This window comes from Natrix helvetica (assembly GCF_964273705.1).
Source record: "Natrix helvetica genome assembly, chromosome: 5".
Classification (NCBI taxonomy): Eukaryota; Metazoa; Chordata; class Lepidosauria; order Squamata; family Natricidae; genus Natrix; species Natrix helvetica.
The window spans coordinates 101,816,591-101,827,814 of NC_138551.1; positions in this window are offsets into that span (position 1 = coordinate 101,816,591).

The window sequence follows — 11,224 nt, forward strand, 5'->3', positions numbered from 1 at the left end:
ATCTAAACTCACAGTCCTAACAATAATCAGCTGCCATGAATTTTCATCCTATCCACACAGTGACCACTGCCAATAGATCACCCTCAGGCTTCTGCAGCAACGCAAGTTGGTGACCCACAGTTCAGACATCTTTGTCCCAAATGATGTCCCACCACCACCACCATCTCCCCAGGTCCATGGTCTTGTACAGCCAGTGTTTCAGGTAGAAACAAAAAAAAATGGTCTTGCAACCAATTAAACATTGTCAGACAGCCTCAGAATTTGCTTAGAATACCAATATTCTTGGTCTTGGTCTTGATTCTACACGGAATGGATGCCAGTGGAAGAGAATATCTGTAGCTCTGGATTGAAACTCTGGGGCCCTTGGCACTCTTTGAGCTCGGTTGTTTACTTGTAGACTTGCATTACCAAACTAGATAACATTTGTCCACCGGTAACTTGGTAATGAAATATCTGCAAGAATTTATTTTATTTAGCGTACGGCAAATACATGGACTTATAGTAGTTCAAATGTTAATGTCCAGTCCACCCAGCCATTCAAGGATAGGGTGGTCTATGCAGTGGAATACCCCAAGGCTCTGTTTTAGGCCCTGTACTCTTCAACATTTTCATCAGAGGTGGGTTGCTCCTGGTTTGGCCCAGATCGAGTGAACTGGTAGTAGCAGTAGCGGGAGGCTCCACCCACTCACCCAGATGGCTCTGTGCATGCTCAGGAGCATTGCACGCACATGCGAATGTGCGCAGGAGCACACCTGAACCGGTAGTGAAAAAATTAACAACCCACCACTGATTTTCATCAATGATTTGGATGAGGGGAATAAATGGGGAACTCAACAAATTTGCAGATGACACCAAGCTGGCAGGAATAGCCAACACTCCAGAAGACAGGCTTAAGGTACAGAAGGATCGTAAGCTCTCGATGGAGGTTCGGACACAATGTGGTGGATATTTTATCGAGGAGCACCACAGTCACACTGAGGGGTAGAGAGAAGACCCCACTTAAGCAATGAGTCCTGGCAGACACCCGGTTGGGTGTGGATGATGTTCAGAGTTGATCACAACTGGCGAGGAAGATCAAAACCTGGCACCTTTCATATAGGGTCATCTACGTAATTGTAACTGGGTGTTCAGCAGCCCATTTGGCTTTCCACTGTGTCTTGGTGTCAAAGTTGTTAGACAGCTAGTTCGCCTCCTTGTGGTGCACCCTGGATAGCATGGAAGTGTGAGCCAAGCGGCTTACAGCAACTGGAAGCCATATTCCATTGAAGAATCTACAAGAAAACAAGGAAGCTCAGAGAGCACCAAGGGCCCCACAGAATGGATAGCTTATGAGAAAAGTTGGTAGGACATGAAGTACAACTCTCTCACAGGAGTCTGGCACCATGGAACTCACCAGGGAAACATGTCTTGTTCAGAGGCACCTCCTGCTTGTGGAAGACTTGCATGGAAGCTCTTTTGAAACTTCTCTGTTCTTTCTGCCTCTGTGTAGAGAGTGATTACGCATCTGACCTGCTGCTAACAAGAATTTGAATCTGTCTTTTATATAAAATTCATATTTTATTAGACAATCGGTCTAATTGGGAGATATTTTCAAGCTCATCATGTTCACGCTGCACAACTCACAATTATTACATTCTGGAGAACTGTTGTGGCCCACCTGCAGCCAGCAAAGTGAGGAAGTTGGAGAGGAACATGGGCCAGTCCTGGAGTCTGGGGAAGGTTCTGATGAGTGCTTTGCATCGGAGGCAGAGAGGGGGCCAGGGCCGTCTGACAGTTATCAGCTGCCTTCAGAGTTGGACAGCAGTGGGGCAGAGGAACAGCTGAAGCCTGTTCCCAGTGTGTGCATGTGCAGAGTTGCCAGACAAAGGGAATAGCTAAGGAACAAGGGTCGACTTGGGAGTAAAACCATAGATGGAAGGTGAATGGCACCTCCCATAGGGAATAAAAGAGGAGCGAAAGGGGAGGGGAGTTTGCAGGAGACAATTAGTTCATTCCTGCATTCTTGCCAAGTATTGTGGCATCTGAAAGATATCGGCCTGGCCACTCTCCAAGCCTGATAAAAGTTGGTAATTGTGAATTATCTTGAAAGACTGTGGGAGAGGAAAGACTTTGCTGGAGAGAAATTCACTGTAAATTAAATAAAAGGGGTTTATCGGGATGAGGACTCAGCTTTGTGATGCTGGGGAAGTCTAGGTCAGAACAAGAACTTCAGCCAGGTGTCTAGTGGGCCCCATGAAGTTATTTTAGAAGATTCGGGAATTTTCTGACTCTTAAGATTTACGTTCTAGTCTAACTTCCATTTGTAGTCATTATTTGACTCTCTCCACTTCTTGCATATGGACAGGATTAAGTGTCTTAAAGCCAACCATTATGGAGAAATCCACTTTTCTCCAGCCGTCTCAGAAGGCAATCGACTGAATCACCAAGTATGAAGTAGCTGTTGTGCGATTCTCAGCAGATCATAAGCCATATGTTTTCCTGCAGACCCTGTCTTTTTAGTTTCCCTATTTTCAGTAAAATTCCTGTTCCTATTTTTCTGAGAAGTCAATATGCTTTATTAGCATCGTTTTAACGAGACAGTGCACAGCACTAAGCTAACATTCCTTGTATAGTAATTTACGCTAACTCCTCCTGCTAAGTACATATTGTTCCCATCAGCCAATAAACAGTGTAACCAAATGTCCAGATAATTTGAACAGGATGTTATAGTTCTGGAATAATGTGACAAAGCAGAGAGGCACAGATGACTGAGCAATGTGCCAATAAAATAAAAAGAAATACATTTGGATTGTGGTATTCACAATTAATAAATTCCACTCCACCAGCCCATGATTTAATTATCTATTATGTATAGATGCACCATTAATCATTCATGGATCCTCTTAACTGAATGGTGATTTGGAAAGCATGCAATGGGTACTTTACGTTTACATTAAATTCTAAAAACTTGGCAATCTTTTTCAGCTTTCTAAATATATAAATATGACAAATTATATCATAGCCTGGAAAACAACGTTGTCAGCTATAAAAAATTTAAACAAAATGCAAACTTTGCTCCATGGCCAAGTGGTTTTAGCAAGTTAAACTCCTTGGATTACTGGGCTCCAGAGTCAAGCTTTTTAAGCGTGTTTCACAGGAGGAGATTCAATCAATCAATCAATCAATCAATCAGAATGGAGCTAGAAGGGACCTTGGAGGTCTTCTAATCCAGCCCCCTGCTCAAGCAAATGAAACAAACGAAATGTTACAAAGTTATGATATTAATGTATACTTACCCAGCGCATCTAAATTATATTGACAATCCTCAAATCATGTCACAACTTTCGAGTACTCCTAATGTTGCTTGGAAATTGGAAATTGGAAGTTGAAAATTTTGACACACCCTACTTTCAGACAAGTTCTTTTAAAAAAAAAACCCAGTGATGGAGCACCCACAACTTCTGAAGGCAAACTGTTGCACTGGTTATTTGTCCTCACTGTTAGGAAGTTTTTCCTTAATTCCAGGTTACTTTTCTCCTTGAATGTATTTTTTTTTCCTTATGTACACTGAGAGCATATGCAACAGAGACAAATTCCTTGTGACAAATCATACTTGGCCAATAAAGAATTCTGTTCTGTTCTGTTCTGTTATGTCCTGTCCTGTTCTGCATTCTATTCCTATTCCTATTCCTATTCCTATTCCTATTCCTATTCCTATTCTATTCTATTCCTATTCCTATTCCTATTCTATTCTATTCCTATTCTATTCTATTCTATTCTATTCCTATTCCTATTCCTATTCCTATTCCTATTCTATTCCTATTCTATTCTATTCCTATTCTATTCTATTCTATTCCTATTCTATTCTATTGTAATCCCGCCAATACTTGGATGTGCTACGTTCTGTATGAAGGCCTCCCTTTTAGACCTAAGATCAACTTTTCCCAACCAATGCATCATCACGTTTTTCAGCTTTCAAAGACAGACAGTATGACTCAAACATACTGTAGTGATTTTTCACCAGGTTACTGTGATTAATATCAGATTCTCTCAATCAGAGGCTCAATCAATTAAATACACCACTTCTTTCAATGGGTGGTTTTTTAAAATTATTTACAACCCAGTACCATTAAGAGCATCCTGGCCCTGCCAGATGAAATTGCAAATTGTCAAAACAACTTCAGAAGTTGTGGGCACTTCATCACTGCAGGCTTTCAAGAAGAGACTGGACTGCTATCTGTCAGAAATGGAGTAGGGTCTCCTGCTTAGGCAGGGGGTTGGAGTAGATGACCCTACAAGGTCCCTTCCAACTCTGTTAATCTGTTTAAATATCTTTAAAACATTTCTCTCCTCCTGTCAGGGTTACAAATAGCATCCAAAAGTAAATCAGAGTCCGAGGCAAAGGATTCCAATTTATTAAGAGAGCCATGTTGGCACATCTGGGAATACCCAAATATGAAAGCTTCCCGGTTTTCCCACCCAGTTGAAAGTTCAATATCCTGCTCTCACACCCCCAAGTCCATCACATGGTCCAATCTCCCACTGCCATGCTGGCAATTCCACCCCTCCAGTTCCACTCAGGTGCAGAGACAAAGGATGACCTTGGCTTTCTAGAAAGAATGTTATTATGGCTACATATCACCCAACTCCGGATAATCTCTCCTCCCATTTTCCCACAATAGAAAATAGACAGTAGAAAGTGTGGCAAGCCTTAAGTCCAAAAGAAAGATCCCTTGCAGGCATGACACCTCCTTTGTCATAACTTACATCTGTTAGAACAATGCCCCCCTTGATGACTTGTGGACTTCAACTCCCAACTCCTTCAGCTGAAGGCCACCAGTTGAGTTGAAGGCCATCAGTTATAAAAGGGTTATCACTCCCCACCCCTGTGTTAGAGAATCACCCTAGATCCGTGATGGTGAACCTATGGCATGCGTGATGTCACCAGCTGCTCTTCTGTTTTCTGGCCAGCTGATCTTTGTGCGTGCTGGAGCCCAGAAACCCAAAGACCAGCTGCTCACCAGCCATCTAGTCTTCAGGTTTATGGCACTCCAGCACATGCGAAGACCAGCTGGCTGGCACACATGCGCGCATTGGAAACCAGAAGGCCAGGTAGCCAGGTGGTCTTTGAGTTTCTGAGACTCCAGCGCACGCAAAGACCAGCTGGCCAGTGCACGCATGTGCACCGGCCAACTGGTCTCCAAGTTTCTGGGGCTCCAGCATCTGCATGCACACACATGCACACATTCTGGTTTGGGCACGGGACCCAAAAGGTTCACCATCACTGCCCTAGAAAGTGGGATGTGAGAGAGGTTTGAGAAAACAGTGCTCCTAATAATGACTAGTTTTCCTTTGAAGTTTGGTTGGAGGCTCATGAATCAATTAGGGCATTTTTTGGAAACCTGACAACTTAGTTCAAGGAATGGTCCCCCAAAAAGAAAAAAAATTAAACAACAAAGATGGGAATAGTGAGGAAAGATTGGAAGAAAACCTGGGAGAAATTACCAGTACAATAAAATTAAAAGGGGAAGAAAGTGGGAAGAAAAAAGAAAGGAAATACAAAAAAAAATTAACAAAAAGAAGCTAGGTGAATGGGTGGAAAGAAGAGAACATAAAAGAAGTGAAATCTCTTAGAGACCAGGAGAAAATGGTTAGAAAAGGAGGAAGGGAGAGAAAAGAATTAACTAGTAGAAAAAAGTGAAATGTGTTAATATTGTTAATGTTATGTAGCTAATTATGATGTGAGGGAACTCTATTAATAGTATTAATTGTGGATAACTAACTAAGTGAAATGCTTTATTGTTGTGGCTCAGCAGGAGCCGTTGGAGCTGCCACCAGACTCTGACAGTGAGGATCCCTATGAGTTGGCTCTGGAGGATGTGGAGGACCCTGGGCAGGGTTCTGACTCTGAGCAGGGATCGGAGAGTCTGGTTGGCTACCAGGAGGCGCCTGAGGCATGGAGCAGTGGTGAGAGCCAAAGGAGGGGGGCTCCTGATGCCATGCCTTGGAGCAGTGGGGAGGAGTCACGGGACAGTGACTCAGACATCAGCAGGGAGTTCTTAGATGCTCGTTACTGCCGCGCCCACAGGCGCAAGGAGCAAAGGCGCAGTTACCAGCGGTAAGGGCTCTCAGCTGCTGATAAGTAGACTCCTCTTCAATCTATAAAGGGACTAATTGTGCATACGCCCTTTGCAGAAGTCAACACAGGAACTATTGGGAAAGTTCCGTCTTGTGAGCTTGGCATGCTGGATAGCTGCTATCGTGTCTCTGTGCTGGAGGGTTCTGAGAGTCTTGTCGTGGTGGATTGCTGCCAAGGATCTGTCTGTCTGTCTGTCTGTGCAATAAATCCTGTTGAATTAGTTTTGGTACGGAGTGTGTTCTGTGTTGGCGAGGGAAGAAGAGGGGTCAGAACACTTTATTATATAAATATTGATTTTGAGGATATATGCTATCTATAATAAAATAGAAACAACAGATGGAAATGAAATGATAAATTTGGTTAGCTTTGGGGGCAATGATGATACTGTTTATGTATTAAGAAGAAATTAAATTTAAGATGGAGGATATGGAAACCAAATAACATGGCTGAAATTGGAAAGGGAAGTATGATGTAAAATGAATTATGTATATGAGAAGATGTTAAAGGGGAAAGTCTGTGCACCACTTTGGTTTATAAAATAATTTAAAATTTGCAACAAAAAATAAATAAAAAACTTTGTTTCAAGAAAAAGAAAAGAAAAGAGTCCTTAGTTCATAGAAATCAATTAGGTGATAAAGAAAATGAGCTGAAGGAGAAAGCCTAGACGGTGTTGGGATTGGAGAAAGAAGGTTTTACCAGATTAAAAATGAACAAGAAAGGGAAAAATAGACTTTTTATCATGTTCATCTTTTATTTAATGAAAGTGGGATAGGGCTGGCGATCATGGAAAAACATCTCCTGGTATAATTTCTATGTCACTCTGCTGGCAAATTAAGAAAAATCTTTCAGGACCAGTAGAAAAATATTACCAAACTAATCCCGGGTGTAAAGTTTTAGGTCTGATTTCAACATATGAGATTTTTGGCTTTGTGGGTTGCTTTGATGCTTAAGGAAAACTTCTCTCAACAAATTCACCCAGAGGTAACAGATGAAAAGTCTTGAATGTTTCTGGCTGGATCCATGTCCTAAACCTTCTGTCAAAGTTGCTGAAAAGATCAGATCGGTCAGATTAGATGAAACAGAGTTGGAAGGGACCTTGTAGGTCATCTAGTCCAACCCCTCCATCCAAGCAGGAGACCCTACACCATTTCTGACAGATGGCAGTCCAGTCTCTTCTTGGAAAGTCTCCAGTGATGAAGTTCCCACAACTTCTGAAGGCAACATCTGTTCCATGGGTTGATTGTTCTCACTGTCAGAAAATGTCTCCCTATTTCTAGGTTGAATCTCTTCTTGTTCAGTTTCCATCCATTATTCCTTATCTGGCCTCCAGGTGCTTTGGAAAATAGCTTGACCTCTTCCTCTCTGTGGCAGCCCCTCAAATATTGGAAGGCTGCTATCATGTCTCCCCTGGTCCTTCTCTTCACTAGACTAGCCATGCCCAGTTCCTGCAACCATTCATCGTTTGTTTTAGCCTCCAGTCTCCTAATCATCCTGGTTGCTCTTCTCTACAGTTTTTCTAAAGTCTCAACATCTTTTTTATAGTGTGGTGACCAAAACTGGATGCAACACTCTAGGTGTAGTCTTACTAAGGCTTTATAGAGTGTTATTAGTACCTGACTTGATATTCCTGAAAGAGTTTAATTTCAGGAAATATTCGATCTAGCCAAGACCATATTTGAAAGATTCTTAAGGAAATGACATCCTACCCAGTTACTTCCCCCTTACTCTTTCTGTGTTTTCAGGAGCCCATCTTTTTCAACCTGATGTAAAGAAGAAGATGATGCACTGACTGGACACCCAGCTTGGATTAGTAACATTTATCAATGACAACAAATAGCTTAAGTCTCAAAAATTCTGCTAGCTGATCTATCATGTTGATAAATTGACTCTTCAGAAAGTTAAAATGAAGACCTGCTGTCAAAGCAATCCTAATTTCTCATGGACATCTCCAAAGCAGTAGGATTCTCTTAAAAACACTGTTTTTTGAGTATTCGTTGTGGCCCTTTAGCCCTCATTCAGCAAGCACAACAGGAACACTGGAAGAAATGTCTTTTTCATCTGCTGTGAAATAAAAAATACCAAAAACGTTTCTAAAGCATCACCTCTTCTTGCCTACATTTAGCAAAGGTGGCTGGAGAATTCTGGGAGTTGACATCCTCTAGGCTTAAAGTTGCCACGGTTGGAGACCCCTGCTTTGGAGAAGAAGACTTTAGGATTGGGAATCCAGAGGTGACCTTGTAAATCCAATCCAAACAAATCAATTAAATCAGAAGGAATCCAACTGTGATGAATGAAGGATTATCTTGCAAGTATATTCCATCAACTTGGAAGGACCTGCAGAAACATTCTCAGGATGCATTAAAAAGTTAACAGCAGTTTTTATAAAACCCTAACATGTTACGCTCCCATAAATTGGTACATTGTAAGAAATGTCCTTCTGGGTTCAGCTCCAAGTGGGGAAAAAGATACATGGAGGCTGCTTGGAAAGATGGTTTAATGGTGGACAGGATCACATGGCTTGAGCTCCTGAACAGAAAAGGGGCATCACATGCTTCCAGAGGTTGGGTGAAGAAGAAAAGAGGCAGGGATGCTGAAAGGTCCTGGCTTTATGCCCTGTCTGGCCTTTGAACATGAGCTTGTATTCTGATTGGTTGTCAGACTCCCATGGGGCCATGCAGGAGCAACTCTGTAGGCTGTGTTTTGAGTCCAGGTTTGGTTGAGCATTGCTTCTTCCCAGGTGCCCTGTGGTGAGATAGGTCAAGGGCTAATCCTATCATGCCTTAATCCCATCACCCTGGAGCTGAAGGGGGGAAGATCTTTGTTATGTAGAATAGACTGGATCAGGCCTTTTAATGGCCCATTGACAAAGGTGGGGGCTATTAAGAGTGAGTCTGTTTCCTACCTAAAAACATTTTTCTCCATTTCTTATCCAGGGAAGTATAATATTCTGCCTTTTCCAATATTCCCCAGGATATTTTATTTTTCTAGGAGAGGGGTGGGTTTTAACTTCCTACAGGGATGTTGCTGCTAACATGTGTACTACAGTCCACGCTGAGTAAATAACTCTGTTCTGAACTCTTGAAATCCTCCACATCCCGAAAGAGTTAATTTGGCAAAGATCATCTCCAATCCTTCTTTTGTCATTATTTCTTCTATCAAGAAAGCTCTCTTGTTTTAACATGTGGAAAAATGGATGCAATTTAAGAAAATTAGACATTTGGCTTGCATAATGAGCCAGGCTGATATTTTTTTTTAACAATTTGCAGCTCTATTTTCTGCAATGTGACAAGTTTAAGTGGCATCCAAGTAGCTTTTCAAGGAAGATGTCACTCTGTTTTCTTACTAATGCTTGAGCAAGTGCCTTGCCTATTGTCAGGCTGTTAATTCGCTATTATTAAGTACTCAGGAGCATCTTCTTTGAAAGGGTTGTCAGTTATCCTTCCAGAATGGATGAGCTTTAAAAAAAAAACCGTGGGGATATGTCAGGTGTTCGGGGGTCCCTTTCAACTGGCTGGAAATCCACATTTCACCAAAAAAGAAAAAAGAAAGGAAGAAAATCATCAGGAGGCTTTCTATGGCTTGTTCTTCCTTTGTCAACCTGCAAAAATGAACATTTGGGAAATGGCAGGGGGAGAGAGCCCCACAGAGTGATTTTTTTTTTAAAAAAAAAGCAGCTGTAGCATTTGTTTGCATCCATAATGCACATTTAGGAAGCATCTTTCAGAATAGGTTGCAGGGACCATTTCCCAAATCGCTGGAGATTTAAAAGGATGCAGACTCTGGGTTTTTTAGCATTTGCCCCCAACTTGCAATATCGGTTTTTTTAAAAAAAACACCTTAATATTGCTTATTTTATTTTATTTATTTATTTTTTATTTATTTTTTATTTATTATTCATATTTATAGACCGCCCCCTCTCCCGAAAGGGACTCGGGGCGGTGTACAGTCACTAAAATACGTTATAAAATACATACAAAACAGTTAAATAATTAAATACGTAGGTGGAGGAGGTTGCAAGACTGTACATAGAATAATAAATATTAAATATAGTATATAGTGTATTAAAAACTTTTTAAAACCCCAAACCCAATTAAAATGAATAAATCCCCGGGAGGTAGAACTAAGAAAGTGCCAGGCCAGCTGATTGAAATAGGTGAGTCTTTAACTTTTGCCGGAAGGAACGGAGGTCGGTGGTAGTTCGAATGTCAGGGGGGAGGTCATTCCAGAGGGTTGGGCCCATCACAGAGAAGGATCTACTCCTAGGTGTCGCCCGCTGGCATTGACTAGCAGACGGCACCAGGAGGAGCCCCTCTCTGTGTGAGCGGATAGGTCGCAGGGACGTGTGTGGTAGGATGCGATCCTGCAGGTAACTAGGTCCACTGCCATGGAGCGCTTTAAAGATGGTGATCAATACCTTGAAACGCACCCGAAAGGCCACAGGTAGCCAGTGCAGCTCGCGCAGGAGAGGTGTTACGTGGGAGTAACGTGTACTTCCCATAATAACCCGCGCGGCTGCGTTCTGAACTAGCTGCAGTCTCCGGACGCGTCCCAAGGGAAGCCCCATGTAGAGAGCATTGCAGTAGTCCAGGCGAGACGTCACCAGCGCATGAGTGACCGTGCGCAGGGCACTCCGGTCCAGTAGGGGGCGCAATTGGCGCACCAGGCGAACCTGGTGGAACGCCCCCCTTGCCACGGCTGCCACATGGTCCTCCATTGACAGCCGGGCATCAAGGAGGACGCCCAAATTGCGCGCCCGCTCCACAGGGGACAATTGTTCGCCCCCTATGGCCAGCGATGGAGTCAGCTGGCTGAACCGAGGCGCCGGTAACCACAGCCACTCGGTCTTGGAGGGGTTGAGTTTAAGTCTGTTGTCCCCCATCCAGACCCCGACGGCTTCCAAACACCGGGACATCACTTCGACAGCCTCGTTGGGGTGGTTTGGGGTTGAAATATACAGCTGAGTATCATCAGCGTAAAGATGGTACTCAACCCCAAAACCACGGATGATCTCACCCAGCGGCTTCACATATGCGTTGAACAGGAGAGGCGAGAGGACCGACCCCTGTGGCACCCCACAAGTGAGTGGCCTCAGGGACGATCTCTGCC